The 26,268-nt window shown below is 45.9% G+C and overlaps 1 protein-coding gene across 5 annotated transcripts in view; it reads left to right on the forward strand.

The window, feature by feature from the left end:
* Positions 1 to 26,268, forward strand: part of TP63 (tumor protein p63) — an 87,222-nt gene that overhangs the window by 36,905 nt on the left and 24,049 nt on the right. The window lies entirely within an intron of this gene.

A 26,268-nucleotide genomic window follows, 5' to 3' on the forward strand; every position in this document is an offset into this window, starting at 1 on the left:
AAACATGCATGAAATGTTGATGAAAGGAGGAGTGATTGCCCCATCCTCTTAGCAAGAGCAAGTTCTTGGAGTTGCTCATCCCCCCCATGTGACTTCATGTGCTTTGATTAATGCCTGTCGTCTTTTTTTTTTTAATGATGGATTAGGAACTTACCCAACTGGAAGAGTTTCTTCCACTGCAGTGACCTATTAAAAGTTTAATTACTTGGTGGCCCCACCCTTATTAAGAGTCCAAAACTTGAAAGCCTTGTTTCTTAGTTCTTTTTTTCCCCTCTTGCTGTTCCCCAGGGTAACAGTATTAAGTAAAGAAATCCATTGTATCGCACTTTCCCCTGTTTGGGGGAGGATGAGCCAGGCTGACCCACCTTGCCCTGCTGGGAAAGCTTGGTGGTGACAGCAGGGGACCTGCTGTCCTGGCTGACAGTGCATTTCACTGGAGCTCCTCTGAGCTTCTGGGTTGAGTCATGTCAGATTAGGTCATGGGAGTGAAGGCTGTGGGCTTGGTAAGAGGACTGGGTTATTTCTTTAAAAAGCTAGAGCTGCTTTCATGGGAGGACGAGAGACCTGTGAAGATGCTCCTCCAGGTTTCTCAGCCACTTTGTGCATTTAGCTCCCAATCTGAGTGGTTTGGAGGCAATAATCTGGAACCATGTGTGAATCCAAAGGTTACTTCTGTTGGAAGTGGGGGAAAGGAGAGAGGGTACTCGCAGCGTACGTAAATGCCACGTCTCTGAAAACAGCCCTGGAATCATATTTTTTCCTAAAACTATCTCTGCTCCTCCCTTCAAGTTCTGCAGACTCTTCTATGGGGCAGGTTTATTGTCCTAGGACAGTGCCAAATCATCAGGATTTGTATAGGGTAGGCTGGGAGGGAGATGAGTCTAACATCAGGACTACTTCTTTGCTTAGGTTCACGATGGGCTCCTGATTAAAGGGGGGGTGGGGAGAGAAAAGTAAATGCCCAAAAATTTCAGAGAGAAACACTAGCTGCTGCTAGGTGAGAGGACGATTTCATATGTATGAGCAGTTCACTTTGAAAATATTACAGATTTTTCTCTCTGAAGTCTTTCATGACCTTAAGTAGGAATTCCAGTAAAACATGCTGTCTAATCAGGTTAGGTCTTCATTTGTATGCAATGTTGAACTAATTAATGATGACAAATTGAGATTGGATTGCAGAGGACTTTATAAGCATCCTTGATTATTTTTTTTAATTAATGACCTGAGAACACAAGAAAGAATATAAGCAGGTTAATCAGTCTTTTCAGAAGGAAAATCTTTAACAATGGAAATTCTACTGAAGTGTTTAAAAACAAAAGCCATAGTAGTCTAAATTGAACAAAGTTTCTCACATGCATACTCATAGTATGATAAAACCTTGAAAACCATGCTACAAAGGAACAAGCAGTTATCGTTTGTAATGCTGAGACAGAGAGTAGGTTGTTGAGGATGAGCGAGAAGCCCTATGAATTGGGTGCAGTAAGACCTTATGCACAACTGTGTCTCATTTATTGCGGGATATTTCCCCTGCAAGAATTCCCATATTCCCATGCCTGCAATATCTCCTCCTGTTTCTGCAGCAGAAGAAAACAAGGCATTTCAAAAGTGTGCCACCTCCGATTTTTTTTTTTTTTTTTTTTTTTTTTTTTTGTGGAAGTAAGTTGTGTGCCAATCTTCCCCACCCACTCTGAGCACAAATAAATAAACAAACAACTGCACTGGCTTCCCCCCCAAAAAAAGATTTGGCAATCACCTGTCACTAGCAGAACCTGTTACATGGGGAAGAACATGATTGCAGTAGGAAAGTAAAAATTAAAATTGTATGTCAAGGTAAGTAAAAGTTAACAGTACTGCCAAATGCAAGCTATCAAAAAATGAATCAGATCCACCCATCCCCATAAGCAAGATACCACCTTATAAGTCATGAGACTTTTAAAAAGACAAACAGGTTCTTCTTATTCTCCCCCAGGTTTTTGAACCTTTAGGGTGCATCTACTAAATCTTTTCCAAGCTTTTCTTGGTAGTCACGAGGGTTAAGGAAAAAGGAGGTAGAAATTGCTTTAAGTTTTTAAATGAAAACTGAAATTTATTTGCAAATTTTTGATTCTGCTGAAGACAGACACCCAGCCCTGCAAGACTTGCATAATTCAGGTGTTGGCAATACCAGAGTTTTCCAGTTTATTCTCATGCCCTGCAGTAGGCTGAAGCTAAGCTGGGTTGGTCCTTTCAGGGCTTTGTTATGAAACACAGAGCTCTGCAAAGCTGCAACCTGTGCTCCAGCCAGGCTCCTTGTTCTCAATAAACTCTACTGTACCTACAGCTATAAGAAAATGCTCAAATTTTGGACTCTTTTTGCTAGCAAAGCTGGATAACAGCCTGTGCAACATGCATGAAAGCAAGTAAAGGATTGTGCTGGCTGGGGTTAGTTTATTTGGAAAAGCTGCATTTTAAGGAAGGTGAAAGGAATGCACTTAAATTAGTCCACGCGAGCAATAACAGGTTTCTGTGGTTGAGAGTACAGATTCCTTGGCTGGGCTATCTCAGCCTTTTTATTTCAGATTGATTTATTCCATTTTATATATATATTCTGTGTCCTGAACCACCTGGTAAAATTGGGAATTTTTTTCCTAATCTCTATAAAATGAATTAGAGGACCATGCACAAGCATAGTGAAGTAGTGAGAGGGTAATTAGATGTGCGCATCGCCTTGACTCAACAGCCCTTAATTAGGTGTTCAGTGTTCTCTTAAATAATCTGTTCAAACAGTGCATTGCTTCAATAGAACTGGTAATGTCCACCATTGTCCTGGCTGTTGATTATCTTTCTGCATCATACATGAGAACTTTTTATTTGAAGGCTGGTGACTCTCCCAGTGAACACGCTTGTGGGGCTGTGCTAAGTGTTCATGTGAAATCTTTGCTTTCTTACTCCATGGTGATGTGTTGGTCAGTGCAATCAGAGCTTTCCAGTTTCACCCTTCAATGTTATGTTTAAAGCTGTCAGGAGAAAGGGAGTGGAAGTGGTCTTGTTACAGGATTTTGAATTTCCCTGCCCTCAGAGGCTCCCAGTCAGCAATGATGTAGGCTTTAGCGGTATTCACTGGGCAGCTGAGAAGGGTCCTTCTAAGAAACTCATTTGTGCAGAGGGTCTGGAGTCTTCACCGAGCACTGAAATTGGGAGCCTGCCGGCCACTCTGCTAACCTTCTCATGCCTCTAAACGTAGGCTTTCTCTTCAGCCCAGCATTGCCCAGCAAAACTGATTGTGCTGGTGATGACACCACTTGTTACAGCAGGAGTGAGGAAGGGAAAGCCAAAGGGGTAATCCAAAGGGAGAGAAGCGATCTGGAAGGAGAAGGCAGTGGAGGAGGAGATGGGGTTGCAGTCGGTGGATGTGCACACTGGGGGCTGGGGGAGCTGATGCAATGGTGTGAGCTCAGAGCCTGGCTGGTGGCTGCTGGTGGCAAAGCAGGAGGCTTCTGTATTTGGGCATTTGTCTCGGGTGAGAAGGGTTAAGGTTTGGCTTCCTCAAGCTTCCTGCAGCCTGCCTGCCTGGAGAGGCTGTTTCCATCGTGTGCTGCCTCCTGGCCCAGAGCAGCCAGGGAGGCAGGGAGGGTGTTGATTGCCACCATTGTTCTCCTGCACAGGGAGGTTGTGATCACGCTTCCCTGCTTGAACAGCTTGTGAATTGTGTTTCCCTCTCTGACATTACAAAGCCTAACGCTAAGGTTGCTGAGGCATATGTAACTTGTCCTAGGTGTCATCTACCTGGAAACAGAGGAGTCGGGCTTGTCTTTGAAGGAGGTTCCTTTCTCACGGCAGGGAGGTGTTTTCAAGCTAGCGAAGCTGGGAAGAACCAGTTCACCTGTGAGAACCAGCCAGGAGGGGCCTGCTGGCTTCTGTTTGGGTTTTTATGCTTGAGTAAAAGGAGATCTGAGTGCATTAGGTTCCCATTAGAATGTAATTGTGCTTTTTCCCCTTAATATCATTGTCATGTATATTTGTTTTTATGAGCAGTTATCTTCTTCTGTTACTCTTTACAAGCAGCCATAGAGATCTGTATAATAGTTTCCAGAAAATGTCTTACGATATGAGCTGTCTTGGTTCGTTTTTTCATTTTCCTTTTTGTATCCGGTATTGTTTTGTAAATCCTACCAAGGGAATATAGCCTCCCTACATGAACTGGGTATTTGCCATATGCTCCCTATTAGACCAGTGCCTTCCATGATGACAGAGCTGCGCTGTGGTGTAAGACCGCGCAGTGGGGGGCAGCCTGTACCCCATGCAGCTAGCGATGCCCAGGAGGGATGAGAAGGGAAGTTATTTACTTATTGTATGAATTGCTATCTGCCAGCACTGGGAATGGAAAACTTGGGTCTCCTGCCTTGCAGTGGCATGTGCTTTGCTCTTCACATAGTTGGTGTTGGGCACCCAGCAGGCTTCAGATGGTATGGATGTCCCTCTCTTTCAACTAAGATTTAGCCTCTTGGTTGCTGTTAGCAGCTGATTCTCTCCCAGTGTAACAGGAAACCAGTTAGAGCTTGCTACAGGTGCCCCAGGATCTGTAAGTGAAAAACACTGAGACATTAGGATCAGACACAGGAGGATGGAGAGGAAAGTCATTGGGAGGGGTCGTGTCCTCCACAGGGGCAGAAGATCCCTCAGCTGTTTCACACAAGCAATTTCTAGTTGTATGTGCATCACACTTCCCCCCCCCCCCCCCCCTTTAGAAAATGTGCTTTAAGGTTTTAGTTATTTTTGAAGAAAAATTCAGAGGAGAATTAAGTGCAAGAAACTTTCTTTGGTTTTTAATGAGAATTTTTTTTTTTGTCTATGTGGAGAGAAAAAAGTGTTAATTAAACATAATTTTCATCAATGCAACTTGCACAAAAAAGCCCCACCTACTTTCATGAGAAAGGAATAAAGAGAATCATAATCCTGGATTAGGTATCTTTCACTACACATATATAAAAACAACACCGTATGAAAAGGGGGAAAATATATATGTGTATATACACACACCAAACATACCAATGCGCCTCCAGCAATATTACCAAAGGAATTAACTTTACAAGAAACAGCCACAGCCTGGAAAGAAGCCATTTTTCAAATAAAAGCTGAATGAGACTTGTGGTTTCTGAGAACTATGAGAAGGAAGGGTTAAAAAAACATTTACAGATAAGAATAGCTGATGTTGGGAGATGAGTGAACATCTTGAAGTAGGGGAGGGTCACTATTTAAATTACCCTTCCCCCCCTTTCCTCTTAGTTAAAAATTGGCTTCTACTAAGAACAACATGTAGGATTAATGTAGTACTTTAAATCTTCAAAGTGCTGCACAAACATTACTTTCCTCATCGGCAAACACCTTTGCTTGCTAGGCAAATCAGGAGTGTAGTCGCCATTTTAGAGAAGGGAAACCAAAGCACCAGAAGTGCCAGAGTTTTCCAACTAGTAGGTTTTTTTTGGAGTGAGGTGTTTGCCTTTCTGAGGTTTTTTGCGTGGTGGTTGGGTTTTTGTTGGGGGGGGTTTTTTTAGATGCTTTGGGTTTTTTGTAGTGTTCAGCATGGGGACTGCCTCTAGGCTGCCTTGTGAAAGCTGCTGTGCTCTCCTGGGTTTCACAAGTGCTAAGCATACAAAGCCGCCCGGCAGAGCTTGAATGAGGCATCAGCGGAGTCACCTCCTTACCTCTCCAAGGGTCATGGCAAGCTGGGCCAGAAGGAAGGCAGCCTGCTCTGGGGCAAGGAGGGTTTCCTACAAAGGTTGCCAGTTTCCCCCATACCATTAAGCCGCGTAACTTTAAACTGTATCAACTGAGCACTGTTAAAAGATATTTCAATAGTACAAAAATTTGTGCAGAAAATATACCAATAACTGGTTTAAGTTACTTTTGGGTAAAGGTTTTCAGGTAGGCTGGTGCAAGAGATATTGCTCACCTTGCAGACAGACTGACCTTGGAGCTGATCATTCCTTTTCCCCAGGTCGGCTGAAGTACGGCAATTGTCATAAATACTCTTTCCCTGCCAAATTGATACAGAACAAGCAGCAGTTTGGCAGCGTGCTGAAGCAAGCAGAATATTGTGTGTGTTGTGTGTGTGGTGCTCTGTATGCTGAGGGTTCAGCTCCAGTGCTTGGCAGATCATACGCTGTGAAGAAATTCCTACTTTGTTTAAAAAAGTAGTGTGCTGGGTAGGGATGGCTTCTGTATAGACAGAGCATGAACTTTATTATGCAATGGAAATCTTTTCATGAGGTTTTACTATGTGCAGGTGTGTCAGATTTGATATTGTAAACACGGTAGGATAGTTACCCAAATAAGAGCTTAGATCCTCTTGCAAACATAACCGAGTATTGATACAAACTTTATCATTTCCAGTTGTTAAAGATAACACTTAAACATCGGAGCAAAACTCGGTGGAGCCACTGGAGGAGAGTGCTACTTCTCCCTGTATTTTAGAAGAGCGTTTTCTTTGAGGAGAGCAAAATATTACTTGTCTGATAAAAAGGAGTGGTTTACTATCTGCTGATATATGTTACCTGCTGAAATTAATCTAAATTCAGCTTTACAGAAAGCTGAAAAATGCAGGAAAGCAGCACTCGAGGCTGACCTGTATTTCCTGAACAAATGAGGTGGGACTTGGGTTTAAACTTTGTGGCTCTGCTGTTTTCCCCATTGGCCACGATGGCTGTACTGCCTTGGGGCTCTCCCCCCTGCCTGCTGTGTGCCCCGGGGTGCCCCACGCTCCCCTCCTGGGCAGAGAAGCCGTGCCGCCTGCAGATGCCGTGCTTAGGGAGCAGCATGGACGAGCAGCAGATTTGGCTCGAGCCCAGCCTGAGAGCTGCTCCTGCTCTGTGATTTAGATGTAATCAGGGTGATGTTGTGCAAGTCATCCCTCTGCCTCTGTTCCCTTCTCTTCCCCCTTTCCACATACCCATCCTCAACTTTGGGACTGTGTCACCATGATGCTGTGTTGTAAAGCGCTTAGACCCCTGATGCGAAATGCCCGGGGGGACAGCGGGGGACTGCTGCTTGCTGTGTGTCTGGTATCACTAGACTTAGCTTTCAAGCCTCTTATTTTGACTTGTTTACAGGACATCAGCCTTTTTACAAACTAAATTTTGAAGGAACCAAAGCATATCTCCAGGCTAAAGCTTGAAACTACCTGGGTGTTAGTTGGCTTATTGCTTCCCCTGCTTGAGATCTCCAGCTTTACCAGCATCAGGCCTGCCAGGTGTGAAAATTACTGCTGCAGAGGCCATTTGAGGGCTACAGCACGAGGGAAAGCCTCTTCCTGTTATGTAGCCAGAGCATGATGCTATAGCAGCACTGCTGTGTTAGCTGTGGTGCAGAGCCTTGGCAAACTCACCCTGCCACTTGTCAGGGCTTATTAGTTCATCCACGTGAGCCGTGGCTGGGAGCTGACTTGCTCCTGACCTTGCAATGGAACCAGAGAGAGCCCAGGTTTGCAATGAAACCTGCACCCACAGTTCCTTGGACACGGTTTAAAATGTGGGGCTGGAGGGGGTGCCCACAGGGAAGGGACAGGAGCAGTGCTGCTGGCCTCGGTGCCCAGCCTGGAGGGTGTTTGCAGGGCAGGCAGCCCACCTGCTCCGCTTGCATTTGAGTGTCAGCATCACCATGGGTGGGAGAGAAAAAGTCTTCCTGTGAGATGTTTGTCAGGTGGCTGAGCACTGAATGACACCTGTTCATTAATCAGCGAGGTGGTGGCTGGTTTTCTGATGAGTTCCTTGTCTCCTGTCTCTTTGGCTGCAGACCGCTCATATTACTCATTCTTAGTCACTTTTTTTTTTTTATTTGACCCATCCTTGGTTGTGTTCTTGTAGGCGTATGCGGAAAGGGGACTCCAACAAAAAACAGTCTGTGCATTTCTAGATATCCTACTAAAATTTCATACAGTACTGGCAGTCACAAAGCAAGAGACCCCTAGGAAAAGCTTCAGAAGAGTCCCAATTTAGTTCTGTAAGATTTAACAAAGACAAAGCATGTGGACCACTTGTTTTGCCATACAGTTTCTATACAGAATTAATGAATTTGGCCTTTATTTGGCATCCCCTTTGTGTGTGACTTCTCTGAGTCATTTTTGCCTGCCTTTGTCAAGCCTCTCCAAAAAGCTACAGAGGTTGGAGTCTTTCTGGGTTTGTTTTTTGGCAGACTGATCCATGCAAGATAAAGATGGGGAGAACTGGGTTGCACTGGTGCGGCTGGTGTTCAGAGGGAGCACCACAGCACGGTCCCTGGCCGGCGGGAAGAGCAGCTCTGTGGGCAAACCAGGTTCCAGGTTGAATTTGTAGGGACACACGTTGCAAGAAAACAGTTTCTATGCTGCACATCTGACTTCATGAGCACAAAAACGCTCTGACGCTGTTAGTCACCCTGCTGATCGCTATCTGTTTAATGGGGCTGTTTTGTTTCAGTACACTGATATTCTGATGCATGTTTTGCAGCTTATTTCAGGGAAGCTTCCTAAACGCAGAACTCGCAGGGTCTTTCTCTTAAGTGGGGTGGCTTGGTAGCATTCTAAAGGTTGATAATGCACATGGCCAAGATTGACTCTGTTGGTTATGGATTGGGAATGATCACTTCCCTCTCCACCACGCAGGTCTGAGCTGTTGCCAACTGTCCCCTTGCCTCTGAAACTTGAACTCCTGGGGTGCACCTTACCCTGGACCCCCCAGATCATGCAGAGTCCACAGTATGACCCCAGCATAACCTGCTCACTGGGGAAGTCAGCATTTCTCTACTCCAGGAGAAGCAGGGCTGAGCACGCAAGCAGGCGCTGCCTGCCAGGGAGTGGTGCAGGATGGTCAGGTATTCCCGTGTGCTGGGGGCTCTCCAACTCTCTGCAGCGTGCTGCCTTCAGCCTGCCTGGCATGGCTCAGCAAGGGTGTAACAGTTCACTCAGCTTTTTTTTGCTTTTTTTTTTTCTTTCTTCTTTTTCCACTGGCCATACCAATCTGATTACACCTTCCAGGGATCATCTACCCCTAAAGCTTAATTAAGAGGCTCTTGTCTGACTCGTCACTGACTCACCTGCCACTGTATGAGCTCATGTCTGACTTGTCCTAGGAAGATAGTGAAATATGTCAGGCTTCTCTGAAATATATCAGGTTTTTGTTTTATTGCACCCCTGACATTGCTGTTGGCTGCTGCAGAGGTGAACAGAAAGATGACTGCCCCAACTTTGTTACATTTATCTAAACTTAGTCGCTTGCCTCTTTGTGCCTTGAAAAACCAGATGGGGTTTTGCTTGCACAGCTGTAGGTATGTTAGAGTTAATAAAAAAAAAATATTAAAAATTAAATAACCTTTGAGTTTTGGCTTCAGGCAAAGTAGGTGAAATGATGTGTTTTGGAGATGAATGCTCTTGCAGGAGACAAGATGTAGCTTGCAGGAGAACATCTGCAACCAATCCATTCTGTATGAGATGGGGCCAAGACTTGTTTGTATCTCAGTACCTGTTCAAACATGTTTTAGCACAGCAAAAAGAGGTTTTGAATGCATTGAGGAAGGGTGGGTAAGAAGGGAAAGAGACATCAAGCTGAATGTTTGCTTAATAGCTTTGATTTCTTCATTAAACTTTTAAGCACTTTAATGATTTGATTAGCTGTTTTCAGAGCACTGTAGAATCCCCCCTTTTTTTCTTTCTTTCTTAAAAGAAAAGAGGAAAAAACACTACTCATCTTAGTGCTGCAAAATGAGCTTGCTTTCTGGCCTGGAGCAAATCTGGTAAGCGTTCGCTACCTTTGTGTACCCACCCTGAGGACTGTCGGTGGAAGGATGTTCTTTAATACATCGATCAAAGAGTGTGCAGAGATCCAGTTACCAGGCTGACTGCCTGGACACCAGAATACAGCTTCCCAGTCAAGTGCTCCTTGCCAGCTACTCCCATCCTCTTTGTTCTGTAAGAGCCGAATGTGGAATGAACATCTACCAACTGCAGTTTGCAGAGCTCGTTTGCCTGCCTTTAATTGTACCTTGAAATGCCTCTTTCTCTAGGCCTGTGGCAGTGTAGAACAGTTATATGACTCAGGAGCAGCTGAAGTGGTGAGGCTGGTAATAGAGGTTCTCATATCATCACACTGATGGGTTCTCATTATCATACTGAGATTTGCAGTTTTATTTATTATTTTTTAAGCTGACCCCCGAGATGCACGTGCAGCTATATTTCTGGTTTGCACATAAAATTAATGTGAGTTTTGAATGTGCAAACTGTGTGACTAGAATCTATTACCGGTGGAGTATAGCTACTGTTGCTCAGATCTTTTTTTTCCTTGTCTTGTGGGCTAGATTCCTTTCTGGAAAGCTGGGGGTAACTAATTTGGGCTGAATAAGGTGAAGAATGTGAACACACTGCCTCTAAAATCCTACCAGAGGAAAGGGGCGTGCATTCAAAGTGCTTTGTTCTACATAGATGGAGTTGTAATACTACTTGGGTAGTATTTTGCCAGTGCTTAAGATCAGCAGGCTATAATTTTTTTTTTCTTGGGTTTGTTTTTTTCTTTTTTTCTCCCTTTGCCACGCACCAGATTCTGCTGTGACTTTACCAAAAGTGCTTGCCGAAGTGAGGCAGCCCTGGTCATGTGCTAACATTCTTCAAGGCCCCAACACACAAGTGAATTATGGAAGTGCAAGATGCAGAAATGCCTGTCCTCTGCCTTTGATGTAGACAGGGCTCTTCCATTGCGCACTTGCTCATCAGAGTGAGGTTACTCTTCTTACTCTTGTGTTTTTATGCATTTGTCAAGTCCCTAGTGACTGTGTTCCCTGGCCAGCTACCAGGAAGGCCTCCTACAGCTTGTCCGTTCTCAGCAGGTAGACACCCATGCTAGGGATAGCCTTAGGCTCCATGCCATGCTGCATGGACTCGTCATGCTGTGCCTAGAAAGAGAGCTGCTGTGTCTGTGTGGTGCTGCAGAAATGGGTCAGGTTCATTACCTCTGGCACGTTGCAACTTGGGTGTGACATTCTGGGGGCTCTGCCGAGATGACTTGGCCATGGCTGAACTCCTCCTGCCTGTCACACACTGAGTTAGCATGTGGCAAGCCAGCAGTCCCCGCAGCTGCACTATGGGCATGCCTTTAGCAGGCATTGAGCAAGAACACTGGTTGCTTTTGTCTTGCCCTGCAGGAGGCATCCTGACCTAGAGAGGTAGTCAGAGCTGTGTTCAGGTGCAGGTTGTACCTCACTCCCTCTGCTTAGGGCTTTCAGTCAAGAGGGCTTTAGGTGGCTCTCTCATCCTTCCTTGAGTTTGCTCTGCTGGACTGCATGAAAAGCCTGATGCGTAATTCAAGCTACCCGAATGGATGTCTGTCCCGATGCGCTGGTGACTCATGCAGTCTTTCTTTTCTGCCTTCAGAGCTGGGTTGCTGTGAAGTTCTTGAGCAATAGCAGAGCTCATCTCTGGAGAAATCTTTTTTTTTGGAGAGAGCTTCCAGAATGGTTGGCTATTCAGGGGTTTGTTTCCTTGTTTTAGAGCTCCCACCCCAAAATCATTGAGGAAGGTGGCCAGAGCCACATGGTGGGAATGACACTCTCTTCCTCAAGTGCTGGCTTAACTTTCAGGTTTTATGTCTCTCCTGTACAAACTTTGCCTTGTCCCCAGATCCCTCCAGCCACTCTGGTACCACACATCAAAACCTCTTCTCACTCTTTCTCTGAATTTTGTGATGTAATTAAGCCTCTCAGCCCACTACTGCAATGTGAAAATGGGTCCCTCTTGCAAGGACTTTTCAGGACCTTGCTCTTTGGAGAGGCAGCACATGGAGAAGCATACATCAGCCTGTGTGGGAATGGGGGGGGGGGGGGGGGGGGGAGGGCGGCAGTGTTTTGTTTTGTTTTTTCCCCTTGGCTATATGAGCAGCTAAAACCTGTAACCTACAGGAGTTGGAAGCTCCATGCAGAAAATTAGCTTAGGCTGGTGGAAGAGTTGAGATCACATTTTTCTTGGCTAATTAAAGGATTAAAGGTGCAGAGATTTAGAGTGAACTGTCAGTGTGCTACAGAAGAGAGCCTTTGATGGTTGAATCCAACTTGAGATTAAACAAATTGCATTTAAATAAGAAATATGTGGCAACAGTTACAGTCTAGCTAGGCCTCTATCGTTTGCTGTCCTCCAGGACCAGGTAGCTGGTGTGTTGTGACGAGGGTTTCTTCTCCCTCACCAGTTTGCTTCTTCCAAAGTGCCTCCCTCTGGGTTGTGTCAATCTGTTGCCTCCATGCTTTGTAAAACCCAGTTTATTTCTTCTCACCTGGTGTTTTGTGCAAAGGAGCCTTGCGAGCCACCTTAAATAATAATGATCTTGCTGTCCATCATAGCAGTAGCATAGTTGTATCCTTGTAGTGTGTTTTGTCATATCTCTGATCCTATTTAGAGGGGGGGTTGCATCCTGGCACTTTGCTGTCTGCAACTGGAGAGATGAATACTTGTTTTCCTATGGGGCCTTTTCTGTTATTCAGTTGTGATGCTGGTCAATGGAAAGAGGTTTTTGGGGTTATACTGATAGTTTAATGGTGTCTTTCTCTGCATAGTGGTGGCTGATAAAATTCTGGAGGGGTAGTTAGCTTCTGCAGTTTTGAAGTCCTTGCTTTCTTTGGTGCCAGCTGATTGTCTTCAATAGGCTACGCTTGCAAATGGCTTGCCAGCGTTAGTCCCAGCCCTCTCTCTGTCTTCTCATTTTGGATAGCGTTTGATTCAGAGCTGCTAAGGGGCTGGTTTTAAGTCTTAAGTCGTGGTAGCTGTCTCGGGATGAAGCTTGCTTGTTGCAAGGGCAGGAATTCACCTGCAGAGCATCGCACAGGGTAACAGCACATTCTGTCCATAGAGGTTTTGCGCCTTTCTCTGATGCATCGTGTATGAGCTGTAAGGAAAACGGGAGTGCCGGACAGTGTGAGCCAATAACTTCTGATGTTGCAACGCTGTCTTGTTTTGATCCTTTTTGTTTTATTTCTTTTTAGGGAGAAAGGAGCTTGCCTTTAATTACCTCCTATCTATATGAGGGGGTGGGTGGGTGTTGTCTTTGCCTTTTTTGTTGGGAAGATGGAGGAAATCGCAAACTTGCAACTAGTGAAAAATCTGCAGGGATTCCATAATTGCTCAGAAACATGGCATTACTTACTAATTGGGTGTGGTTAGTTAGGAAATCTGACTTTAAAATTATGTTTCCCAGGGAACTATTCCTGTTCTCATTGTTATTCAGTAACAAAGACTGCTTTTTGTTTGGGAAAGCAGTCTTGCTTTGAATGGGGTAGGTCTTCTCACAAAGCATCCATGGCTTGGGGTCTTCAGAAGTTGCAGTTTGCAAATGGAGCAGTACAGAGGTAGGAGGTCTGCAGGGACAAAGAGCTGTTTGGTGTTTTTCTTGGAAAGCCATCTTCAAATTGTGGTCATGAGGATTTGCATCTAAATCCACATTCGTTCCTGTTAAGTTTCCAGTTAGGTCATGCAGATGACATTATTACCTTTCATTTACACAGTGAAATAAATTGCTGGGTATTGAGAGATTTGCTGTAATCTGTTTCCAATAATTTATAGATCTGTAACTATGTCATAGAGCATTTGGACAATTATTCCTGATGAGTTTACCTAGCAGGCTTCTAGATTTGCGTGTAAAGTGCATCCAGGTCTATGCAAGCTTGCTTTATGCACTTGCACATTCTTGCTGAGATTATCAAGCAACGAGATATTGGCTAAATCAGGTGTGAACTATGCTGTGTTCAAGCCTTCCATTTCTCATGTGACGTATTACTGCACATCTTCCTTTGGCCTGCATACCAACTGGGATGTGGTTTTTCATTCTTCTCTTGGAGGGCAGGAGATGCAAAACTGAAGATTTTGATTTCTTTAAGAGGGATAGGAAGGACTGCTGCTAACATTCCCCATTGCAAGCCCTTTCTAAATCCTGCCCTGCAGAATGGCTGTCTTCCCTTAGCTGCTGCAGTTGCATAGCTTCGGGGCTGCTGGAGAGCATAACGAAAAGCTGGAGGAATACCCCTAGCCTGGGATGGGCTTGTTGCACTTCCTAGCAAAGAAGATGCCACAGGATTGACTTCGCTATCTGCCTGGGGGTGAGGTGCTGCGTTCTGGACTTGGGGATGTCTCAATGGCCTGATGGCTGCAGCAGCAATGCTGCTGCATTCCTCAGTGTAGTTCTTGACAAGCTGTTTCCCACGGTATGTAGGAAAATCAAGGTCTCTGTTCAGTAAGGCGCTTGAGTGAGTGCATAACCTCTAGCACGTGAATATTCCCTGTGAAATCTATTGGTTCTGTTGGAGTCAGCAAGGCTGCTCCCATCCTTAAAGGTAGGCATCTGCTTAAACACCTTGCTGAATCATGTCTTGACTTTGAAAGTAGGCTCAGGAGAAACCACATGAGTTGACTCAAGGACTGTGCTTAGCTAAGTCATTGAGGATGGAAGGAGAGCGCTGAGAAAGGGGAAGATCTGGGTAAAATACAGACCCAAGAACCTTGCAAATGCTGGTAATAGCTAGTGATGATGTTCTTGTCTGACTTTCTTGCTATTCATCCCCAAAGCTTAATTGTATGAATAAAAGGTTTAAAGGTTTGACTTAGTCACCATTCATCCTAAGTATGCTGGAGCTGCTGTCATGCTTTATTGATCTAGCTTAGCGCTGAGTTACTACATCTTTATGTCCTCAGTAAAACTACTACTTGCTCAGTTAGGTGTGATTTTTGTCTTTCCTAATCCTTACGTTCTCTCTGTGACTCAGAACTAGAGAATGGCCTCGTTGGGTCAGTAAATCCAGAAGACAGAGGGACTTTTATAGAAATGGTTTGGTCCTTTAGGAGTAGGAGAGGGCCTTTATCAGGTGGTCTTCATACAGAGGAAGAATATTTGCCCGTGGGTTAGTTTGTTGCCTCACTTGGCATCCTGGCCAGAAGAGCTTTGCTGGCTTTTCACTTTAATTATCAATGAAATGCTCTGCAAGCAGGGGAACAATATTTGCATAGATGTAATTCTGGAAATTGAGCGTAATGTGATCAGGAAATGGGACAGGCCCTGGCTGTTATCATGGAAGAGACTTGCTGGTACCTGCACTTTGTTTCAAATGTAATAAGATCTGACTCAGGAAAGTTTCCTGGATGTTAATAGAGAAAACTCAGTGCCCTTTTGGCAAGGGACTGGTGCTCACCTTCTGCACAGGAACAAAAGAGATTTTTTGCAGATTCAGAAATCTGTTCTGAAAGGGCTGCTCACAGTATGCTGAAGATTTAGAGGGAAATGGTCTCCCTCAGAGCAGAAAGGCAGGGGCGTGTGTGTGTGTGTGTTCAGGACTTTCTTTTTCTGAGATAGAAGCCAAGGAACAAGGCACTTGTGTGCACTGCCAGTGAAATCTCAGCGGGAAGACATGATGCTACTTGCAAGGTATGCACAAGACAAGACCAGAGGCGCCGCAATGCTTGATTACTGTCAAGGGCTCAGTTGGAACTTGCCTTTGCTCTTTGGCCTGCAGCATTTATGTAGAAATTGGGGACGCTGCTGCTTGCTTCCAAAGCTTTGCCTTGATGGGTCCTGCCCACATCTTAGGTGGAGAGGAAGGAGGGGGGGGGGCTTAGAGCCTATGAAGTAAACAGGAAAATTACTCACCTTAATGATGCATTTCACTGGCACTGCCGCTTTGAGAGCCTGTCAGATTTAATACTTTCTGTCTTTCCTTCCATCGCCTCCCATAGGTGCGATTATTACTTTATTAGAAGGATGAAGTGGAGAGGTATCTGTACTTCCCCTCAGGTGGAACAAACGGAGAGGGGGGGAAGGAAGGCAAGTAGGAGAGAAAGGGGGTTGCCTTTCTCCATTGGAGCCATTCAGTCTTTGTTGAGAGCACACATATGGAAGAGTGCTCACTGACTGACTTGGCTGGTGGCCCCTGGTTCTGTTGCAGCACTCTGGTTCAGAGCTGAGATCCTTGGACTCCCAGTTAGCTACCAGCCCTGCTCCGTGGGGTCCAGTGGCTGGTTCTCTGCTCGGGAGACAGCCAGGGACCATTCCTGCACTTAGTCACAGCATGGCATTGAAGTAGGCTTGCCCAGCCAAGAAAACACCCACAGAGTCATCAACCTGCTCAAGCTGCTTAGTCGGCTGTAGAGGCAGAGGTGTCCTGCCCTCTGCTCAGGAAAGACCTAATGTGTTTTGCCTGTGGATTTCAGTATAGGTAATCACCCCCTGTGAAACATGGGGTTTGTCTCAAAGGTTTTTGTGTTTTCTGTGCTTGTCTGGGCTGTGGTGTCACAGAGCTCTTGCACTGGCTGTGTCTGACCTGTCTCTTTGGATGGAAGCTTTGGATGAAGAGCTACGGAGGGCTGCTGTGGGAGAGCCCTGAGCTGTCACATGCAGAAATGCAGGATCTTGGAGGTGTGTTGCACTATCTGAGGAGGCAGGAGTGTTCATCCAGACCTGCCAGCTTTCCCTCTGGAAGAGTGTTGCTGAAAACTGCCCCCTCTGAAATAAATCTGGCATCCCTCGCTTGCACTGAACTACACTATGTGGAGATGTCCTGCAGCTTGTGTCAGTAACGCACTTGCCAGCAGGAGGGCTGTTGTGGGGCCATCTGGAATGGGTAGGGAAGCTGATCCTCCATGTGGGTTGTGGGAGGAATGGAAGAGGAATCTCTTAGGGTCATTTGCACGAGGCTTAGCAGGTAACAGAAGTCCAACTATGTCTTCAGTAACACTTTAGGAAGGCAAGGAAAAAGTACAAATCATCCCTACGTGAATTTCATCAGGGGTTATTTGTCCTCTAAGTAGAGTCCATTGATTCTAAACCCTAAGTCAAGAAAGAGTGAACAGGGAAGAAAATGTGTCTGGGCAAAGGAATTACGTATGAGAGGTCAGAAGATGTTGCAGCACAAACAAACCAGCAGGCTGCAACAAGGCTTTACTGTTGGTCAGATTCTACTGTCTGTGCTGTATCTCCTTCCTCCAGAGGTCAGACCACACTGCTCCTCCTCCATCCAACCCCCTCTCCCACCATCCTCGGGGCTATTTAACCACTTAGTGGGAACGAGCTACAGCTGCACATCGTCCATGTCAATCAACCCACTGCCTCTGAGGCAAGGCCACAGCTGCACGTTATCAATGCTAATCAACCCACTGCCTTCATTCCTCTACAATAAGACATTAAACTTGGTTTTAGCTTTGAATTGCTGGAGTTTTCTCTCCTTTAGCCACCTATCAGTATAAGAGTGTGTAAAGGCAACCAGCTTGCATCTCCTCTGAACCTGTCAGTGACCCAGCTAGGAAGATGTGCCCATATTTGACACTCAAACTCTTACCCTTGCAATATACTGACCCTGTAGCATTTTACAAGTAGGTCAGCCCTTTGACATGAGCCAGAATTGTAGTGGAACCATGTCACCATCTAGCAAAGTGTCCTGCTTTCTAGGGTGTTGAATAGCTGGTGCAGTCTGTAGCAGAGTGCCCGATACCTCTGGGCATGATTCTGCCCCTAAATCACAGTCTTGGGATGTTGCTGATTGAAAAGACTATGTTGCCAGAACAACTTCATTGTATGGTGGCTTGGTTTTTTTCATTTTGTTTTGGGTTGGGTTTTTTGTTTCATTTTTTTGTGCGTGTTTTTTGTTTGTTTGTTTCTGTTTTTAAATGTGTTCTCTTGTCCACCATGGCTTCCCCTCTGCTGTAGCAGATACTATACTAATGACTCATTTACTTCCCTCTGAGATATTTATGAAAACCCCTGATTTGCAGATGAGGGAACTAAAAAGAGTTTTGGAGTTAGGTCTTACACTTGGCATTACCTTGTACCGTGCTTCATCCTGTTGATCTTCAGCTGGTGTGGAGCTATCTGAACCTGTGACTATATCCTGCATTGCTGAGGATCCAAAGCCTATGTCTACTCTGTAGGGGGCTGCAAGGCTTGACCTGCTTGTCTGGGACTCTTACAAATGACTCATGTTGATGAAACCAGGTTAGATTCGGTGGGAGCAGGCTTATTTTGGAGAGCTTTAGGATTTTGTTTTGCTTTTGGCTGTTTGCTTTTTATAATTGAGCATGCACAGGAACAATCAGTAGTGACAACCTTTATGTGCTGCTTTGGTTCTTCCCTCCTTATGGCCGAGTTAATCACCCTTTGACTTCCAGCAGGGGACAAAAGTGACTGGAACATGCATTAAAAGCTGGCATCTGATTATTCCAGGCAATGTTTCCTCTGGCTGGTTAGAGTTCTTGGAGTTTGACTGGTAGGATGAAGCATGCTGGAACATGCGGACTTGAAACAAGTGAGATCTGGGAGGCTAATAGGAAACAAACAACAGCCTTCCTCTTTGGCTGAACCCAAGACAGATGATTGCAAGAAGGTTTAATCCCCCACGCCAAGCTAGGAGGAGGTTTGAAATGGCCAGCCTGGGCTTTCCTTAAAGCAGTGCATGAACAGAACAGGTTCTGGTGCTCAGTATCTGAGGCTGAGGCACATGAGTCAGAATCAGTATGGTGGTGGGGTGGGTTTGCTCTCAGGAGCCTGAATATGTTCTTTCCAGTTCATTTTTGGAGTCCTTTACAAGAAAATCTTCACTTGCTTTAAAATACAAATTGAATCAGACCACCTTAGGTCTAGGTTTGGCTTCATAAATGCCCTTATGCAGAGGCATACCGACTTAGGCAGGAGGTGGTTAAAGCACTGCCAGAAGTTAAGCATGTACTGAAGTTTTCTTGCTAAATCAAGGCTTTTTACCTGCAGCTTTGGGGTATACATTCTGGTGTAATGAGTACAATTGCTTGGAAGGACTATTGCTGGTTATGTCACTGTCACAGTTTCTAGCTGGTGTGACACTTGGTGTCATACTAATCAACTTAGTTTCATGTAAGCAAACACATGGTCATATATATACTGTACACTCGCTTGGATTACCTGCAAGCAGGTGTGTGTATCTTGTATAGGTGCAAATACTTGTAACTTCAGTGTAGCACTTTGTTTGCAGTGGGTTCCCATCCTGCTAGGAGGGTGTGAAGCAGCCAGGTGTCTCAGGATAGTGGAGCTCTGAGAGGAGGGAAGAAATGCAATGGAGTCATTCATGGACCACCTTCTGCATTCACTGTAATGATAAGAAATCTTGCTGTCAAGTTTTATTGGTTTACCAATTAACATTCAGTAATTGAAGGGCATGTTTTTCAAATCCAATTTTAACTAATTTTTTAACCTAACTTTTTTTGCTCCTCACTATTCTGCCAAATTTTAACACTTCATAGCCTTTAAGTGAGATTGGGTAATGTGAGAGTGGGCTTCTTGCAGTGTATGTTTCTTAGTGTTGCATCTTCTTTGGTAATTAAACAGGTTGCTTATGTTGTGCATTTGTAATACAGGAGTCACTGGGAGAATTAGGTATCAGTTTGAGAGGCTAAGAGTTGAACAGTATAAACAGAGCCTGTGCCCAGCCCTTACAGACAAAAATCAAACCAAAACCAGCACACAAAAAAACCCCCACCAAAACAAAAAAAACCCCTACCACCCAGACCCCAGTGCTTTAAGCGTAACAATGCAGCGTGTGGCCCCATGCATGGGAAGATTTATTTGTGAAATTATCCTAAAGAAAAGTCCTTTGAGGAAGAAAATACCACACAGTGTTTTACTGGTGACCTGTAAATTGGCAATGCAGAGCCTATGAAAATAGCATCACAGGGACATGCGGGAGACACTGATCCGATCAGTGAAATCAGCACAGCATCTGGAGCCCGGTACAGTTTCAAAGTCCGTGTGCTTTGGCCAGTTCTGTTGCATCAGAGGGAACCGTGCTGCAGGCAGGATAATTCTCAGGTGTTTTGTGCATTTGTGTAAAATTGTGTTTGCAAGAAGGTATCTGAGAGTGTACCTCAGGCTTTGGGGAATAACATAAAATAAAATGCTTCCTGTGGAAGCTACTCCATTCACTGAAAATGTCCATGTTTTGTAACGTGGGATCTCGCCATCAGTGCGCGCTTACTGCGACCCACGGGGGAAGGTGTTGTTAAGCATTGGCTCAGCTTTGGCTTTTCAGCACATTTTCTATTATTTCATACCTCCACCTCACTTGCAAAATTTCTAGTGCAAAGTAGTCTGTCAGAAATGCAAATTACTAGACATTTTTAGCATCCGAAGCTTATTTGGTACTGCTGAAGTTTCACTTTAGAAACTGGATATGATACACAAGTAGAGTGTGAGCTGGGTATGCAAGGTAAGGTCATTTGACTGCAGGAGACTTACTATTTTAGTTTTAAAAGAAGTTATTTCAAAAAGATTTTTAAAAAAATAGAACAGCAAAGGAAGAGAACTAGCAAAATAAAATAGTGAAGCCTTGCTTCACAGCCGTCAGTTTGTATCAGAAAACATATGTAAAATATTTCCCAGCTTGCCTCTGAAGTTTTCCATCAGTTTTGGGTTGGTTGGGGTTTTTTTCCTCTTGAAACAGGATACTTTTCAATTAATTTTTTATTTGTTGTTCGTTTAAAGTGTTTTCAAGCCAAACCTCGAGGTCTTCATTTGTTGATGAAATAGTTCTGTAGATATGAAACTGCAATGTAAAAGCCCTTGAATGTAAAGTTTTCTAATTTACAACTGTTTCACAGTGCAAAGGTAATATGCGAAAACATCAGTGTTATTTCTGTTATCATTATGACTTTGCTGGCAGTGTTAGGTAGGAGTATTCCTAAAGCAGATAGTACATCCTGATCAAGGTAATTTTGAATTAAAATCTCTGGGGAGCCTCAAGGGAGGTGCTGAAGTATTGTCACATGAATGAATGATCTCATTTTCCTAAAGATGGGAGAACCCAGCAGATGCTCCAGATGCAATGATTTGGGGATTTTCAGGGGGGTGTCCTACAGCATGACCACTTGTGCCGGTCCCTGTGCAGACTTTTTGGCCTGCTTCAGCGCCGCCCTCCGAGATGGGGTGCGTGGCTGGGTGTTTGCAGGGCGGTGGTAGGGGGCTGGCCGGGGGTGCAGCGTGGAGGAAATCGCAGGGGGTTCTACGTGGAGGGGGGGAGCACGGAGCCGGCGCTCTGTGCCGCGGTGAGTAGGTGGCTGAGCACGCAGCTCCGCATCTGCCCGGGGGGGGGGGGGGGGGGGGGGGGGGGGGAAGCGGCTTCTGTCCGCGCATCATGCGACAGCGCGGCCGAGCGCAAGCATCCCTTGCCACCGGCTTGTGGGCAGCGCTGCTTTCCCCGGGTCCCTGCCCCTGGGCTGAGCCGGGGGGCGGCGGGCAGGGGGCAGCCCACCCCACGGCCCGCACGGAGGGGACCGGGCGCGCCAGGCACCGTCCCGCTGAATCCTTGCCCGCGGGCTACGTTTCTCCCTTCCCCTCCCTGCCACCCCTCCTCTTCCCCGTTTACCTAAGCAGCTCAACGCACGTATAGGTATTCGTTTATTAATTTTTTTCCCCCACTACGGTTTCCGAGGCCGGCACCAGCGGCGGGCGGGGGGGGTGCCGCCTGCCCCGGGGCTGCGCCCACACGCTCCGACACGCTTCTCCCCTCGCTCCTGCGGTTGCGGCGGCGCTGCCCGTCCCCACGCCCCTGCGCCGTCCCCTGCGCGCTGCCGGCCGGGGGACGCGGGGCCCACCTGCCTGATGTCAACATCTCGGAGGGTGAGGCCGGGGAGGAATGTGCCGCTCCCAGCCCGGCACAGGTAATTAATCCCTGCGACTGACAGGTGGCAACAGGCGGCCTTTGGCTGCGGCTCCCGGGGAGAAGCGCTGGGAGGAAGGGTTTTAATGGCTCATCGGCACCCTGCGTGCGGGGCGCGGGGAGGGGCAGAGGGGCTCAAGGGGAACGTGAACTTTAAGTCCCTGCAAAGGCAGACGCCCTTGCATGAATCGCTGCCCATCCTCAGGAGGAAAAACAGGGCGATGTGGTTTTTCCTTTGCCCCGGGGTGGAGAAGTTTGGTAGATGTCTGCAAAGCACTGGTGAGGGCTGTGTCAGCATCCCCTCTGCTCCCATCCTCTCTGGCCGTAGCACAGTGGTTTCTCCTGCAGATGGGTGATGCTCGCAGGTGTGTCTCACTGGTGCAGTGGGCTGCGAGTCTGGGGGCTGTCGTCGCCTGTGGTGGATCTGTAGGGCCTGATCTATCGCTGACCTGTCAGTTGTGCCCACGGGTTGAACGTCAGCTACGTCTGCTAGCAGCAAGATTTCTGCTTTTCTCTGGAGCCTGGTGAGACAGAGAACCTCAAACTGGAGCTGCAACATGTCAGCTAGTGAGCAGTGGGGTTAAGGTTACGCTGATTAAAGTTAAATCTAGCAGGAGACATCCATGTCTGCAGCGCTCTGGGAAGAGCTCTTCTTGCACTTCCCTGCTGTGAGCATCCTCTGGGTACACACTAGTTCCAAAAGTGTGTGTGTGTGTGTGCGTATATGCACACACACTCTTATCTGGTGTGTGTCCCCCATGCCCCCAGCAGTTGTGGGATTTTTCTTGAATGAAAATTTAAATCACTGTTCATCAAAGCAGAGACATTTAAGGTACATGCATAAATCTTGATTTTTATTTTTAGTAGGTACCTTCCTTTCCTTCCACTAGCTGCTTTTTTTTTTTTTTTTTCCCTCTTAAATGAATAAAGCTTATGCAGGTGATTTTTCTATTTCTTTGTGAGTCTGCTTGTTCTCATCTGTGAATACTTTGGTGCAAGTAAATGTTGCTTTCCTGCTCTGCTAAGCTGTTCTTTTTTTCCCCTTCTTGGAGTTACTTAAGTAGGGGAGAAAGCATAGCAGGCCAACAGCTTTTGAAAATGAATGTAATGTAACTGAGTTGACTAAAACATGACTACTTGAAAGAAATTTGCGAAAGATTTGAAAGACCTGTTGATCTGAGCAGAAGGGGCTCAGGGAGCTGTCATGCTATAAGCCAACCTCTGGGATCACCTTCAAATTGACATCCATCAGCATTCGTAGAGCTCACCAAACCCCGCTCCTTTTAAAGACTTTGGGACCATAATCCCTCAGCTAGATCAGATGGTAAAACAGATATTAGAGGTAGATTTCCAACGTAGTGTTTGGGGGATTTTGCTGTATCGGTATTTTGCAGGGGAATTGAATTCTCAGTGAAAAACCATTGCAGCTTGTATTGCACGGAACACTTATTTCCAGGAGACTTCTGTCCTTTCTAACAAAAATTCTCCATTTGAGAGGTTAAAAAGTGTTTTGTTTTGTCCTTTAAACCCTTTGTTGACACACCTTCCGGAGAAGAGGCTTGCTAAGAAATCAGACAGGTGTTGCCTGATGGTAGCTGGCGTGTGTGTATTGTGATACTGAATTACCAGCCAGGGTGCCAAGAGTGGGTAATACGGTATGTCTGCACAGGCAGGTGGGGAGGGCAGAGCTGCAGGCACTGGAATGTTTTCTTCTTTCCTTTTAAAACGTATTATTAAGCAAAAAGCTAAATTCACTGTTGTACTTAATCTCTTGAAGTCTACTTATGAAGTGCTACATGCAGCACTTGAACCCCGAAGAAAAGTCAGAGCTAAAGCTCTTTCCTCACCCTCTTGAATGGGTAACACGTTGCCAGCTCTACTGTCTTGTTTTAAATAACTTTCTGGTCCATACATCTGGTAGAAGCAGTGTTTGTGCTTCTCGGGCTGTTGGCACAACTTCTGTGCCTGCTGCTAGGTGATTCGTAGTCTTGCTAAGTGATAGGCTTGTTGACTGGGCCAAGCTCGTTTTTGGTTTTTTTTGCTCTTAATTTAGTTTTCTTCCTCAAGCAGGTAACAGAAGCACACTGATTAACAGTCATGCTCTGCATTTCTGGGAATTGCTCACCCTGTGGTCTGACCCCTCATACAGTGGGCGTCTGTCAGTTCCCATAGCAGAATGGTGGGCAGGGGGACTGTGACCCCTGCAAGGTGGGGTCATTTGGGGACCGCTGGGGAGAGGCACCTTGCTTGCAGGCACTCTCTGAACACAGACAGCTCCTTCCTCAGAACTTTTTCCTGAGGCTTATTTGCTTTGAAATCTATATACAATATCCTGTCTTGCTCTGTGGATATAGCTATTATCACTGATCCAGTACCCAGTCACCATGACCTAGTTGTTTGCATCTATTTATGCCAATAGATGGCCGGGCGTCAGGTTACCCATGGTTGCAGCAAAGTTGGCAGGGTGGGAAACTCAAGCCCCTTACTGTCTGACAGCAGGTACCCCGTGGACAGATTTACACCGGTGTTAAATGACCAGCCGCTCAGTGATTACACGCTCACGGGCGGCTGTGCCTGGGGTAGATGTGAAATCGTGGCTGCGTGCCATGTCCCTGAGCCCTGTGTATTGCCTGTGAGGACTGAACTCCTCTTGCAACTTGACAACAAAAAGGCAGCAGAGCCCTTTTGCCGTCTCGTCTGCCTCTGTGCTGAGTGCTGCTGCTTGCCTGCCTGTGCCCTGACCGTGTCCTGAAGCAGAGGTGGGCTCCTGATCACCCTCCTTCTCCAACAAGCCAGGTTCAAGGTGTTGGCTAGTCTCTGGAGCTCTTGAGTCTGCCCTGTGTTTTGGGGACGTTATATTTGTATTTCTTTGTTGGACAGGCTTGTTCATCATAACCCGTTAGCCCGTGGCTGTTTGCTTTCTATGAACTTCAGCTGCAGGTCCAGTGCCTGCCTTGCTGGTTGTAGTCAAAGGCTTCTGGCAGTTGGGGTGCTGAAGGGTGGGTGAGGAGCCGATCCCTTCCTTTGCTGGCAGGAGGGCCATGCTGGTTGACCTGGAGCCTTGGTATTCGTGCTGGTGTCAGGCACCTCTCCTGTTCTTCTGAAAGCAGTGATTTTTCTAATGTTTTCAATATTTTTTTCCTTCTTGTAACCCCATCTTTCTGTCTTTGAAGCTATTACACATAAAATTACAGTCAACACCAACACTTCTGATCCGTGACCACGGGGCGTATATCTCCTTCCATTTGTTCAATTCTCTGAATGCCTGCAGACACCGGACACGTTGGCTTCTGGCGTGTGCTGTGCCCTCTCTGCGCCATTGCGCTTCCATATTTATGCTTTCATTTCAGCCCATCGTCTTTGGGTGCCCAATTTCTTTATGCTTCAATGATGTTAAGGCATCCAAGCAATTAGTTGGCTTTTTGAGATATTTAAGGTTTTCTGTCCTTGAAACCTTCACAATGCTATTAGCAAACCGTTGTGTTGAAGGAAACAATGCTTTCTAAATTTTCTTCCTCTTCACATAGAAGTGATTCTTTTCCTGCCTCTTGAGATGAAAAGACAACATAGTGAGCTCACTCTTACCTTCACTAAGGAATTGCTTTTTAATTAAAAAACAATAAGGAATTTCAGGTTAAAGAGATGTATGATATAAATCACCATCTAGATCTTTCGCAACTTTTTTTTTTTGTAATTGTTTGGCATGTTCCCCGTTTCCGCGGGCTGGGTAAATCCTTTGTGGGTTTAATCTCTAGCCTGCAGGCACATAAAATACATTGCACAACTTGGCCTTTGCATTTTAAAGATGATTTTTCCCCCCCACCTTAGCTTAAATACCTGTAGCATTTTCTCTGCCATGTGGCAGGGTGGCGTTGAGTGAGGAGGGAAGGGACTGGCTTGGCTTATTTTTAATCCCTCTCTCCTCCCAAGTGTCTCTCCCAACTTTGGTTTTTCCTGTGTTAGCAATGTGTATGCTTCAAAATGCAAATAATCCCCAAATATCACTGGCTAATCCTTATGCTGCCACGTCACCCTCCACCCACCCATGCATGTGCCAGCTCTTCCCATCCCAGCGGGGTGGATGGCCATGTTGTGCTCTCGACCAGTATGGACCTGTCTCTGTGCCTTGTTTGAACACTTGGGACTGGGGCGGTATCAGCCACGGCTGCTGGAGACTTTTTTTTTTTGAGGAAAACAACCACCTTGAGGCTTTCACTTTTCTTTCTCTGCAAGAACCAAAGAGATGGAAGTGGGGAAATGCCAGTAATTCCTGTGGGTTGCGTGGTTAGAGTTACTGGGAGAGCTCTGCGCTTGTGAATGTCTGAGCACCAGGAGAAAACTGGATGCCTCCGGAGCGGGGTGCTGACAAAAACTGCTGTATTTTAGAACAACCTTGTGCAGCAGAGGAGGCTGGAGAGTCTCCTTCATGGGGGACATCCAGAAAAATAGATTCAGGTTATACTGCACTGAACTACGTAAGAGTTTCCTTGCACCACTCCTGCTAAGCACATGTCCTTATTTTAGTGAGGATTTTTAAACAGAAACCAACACCTTGGTGTTTTGCTGAGGAAAGGTTTCCAGATGGGAACGTTCTTCAGGAAAATGCTTCACCAGTGTTAC

Source organism: Falco biarmicus, chromosome 13, assembly GCF_023638135.1.
Source record: "Falco biarmicus isolate bFalBia1 chromosome 13, bFalBia1.pri, whole genome shotgun sequence".
In the NCBI taxonomy this organism is placed as follows: Eukaryota; Metazoa; Chordata; class Aves; order Falconiformes; family Falconidae; genus Falco; species Falco biarmicus.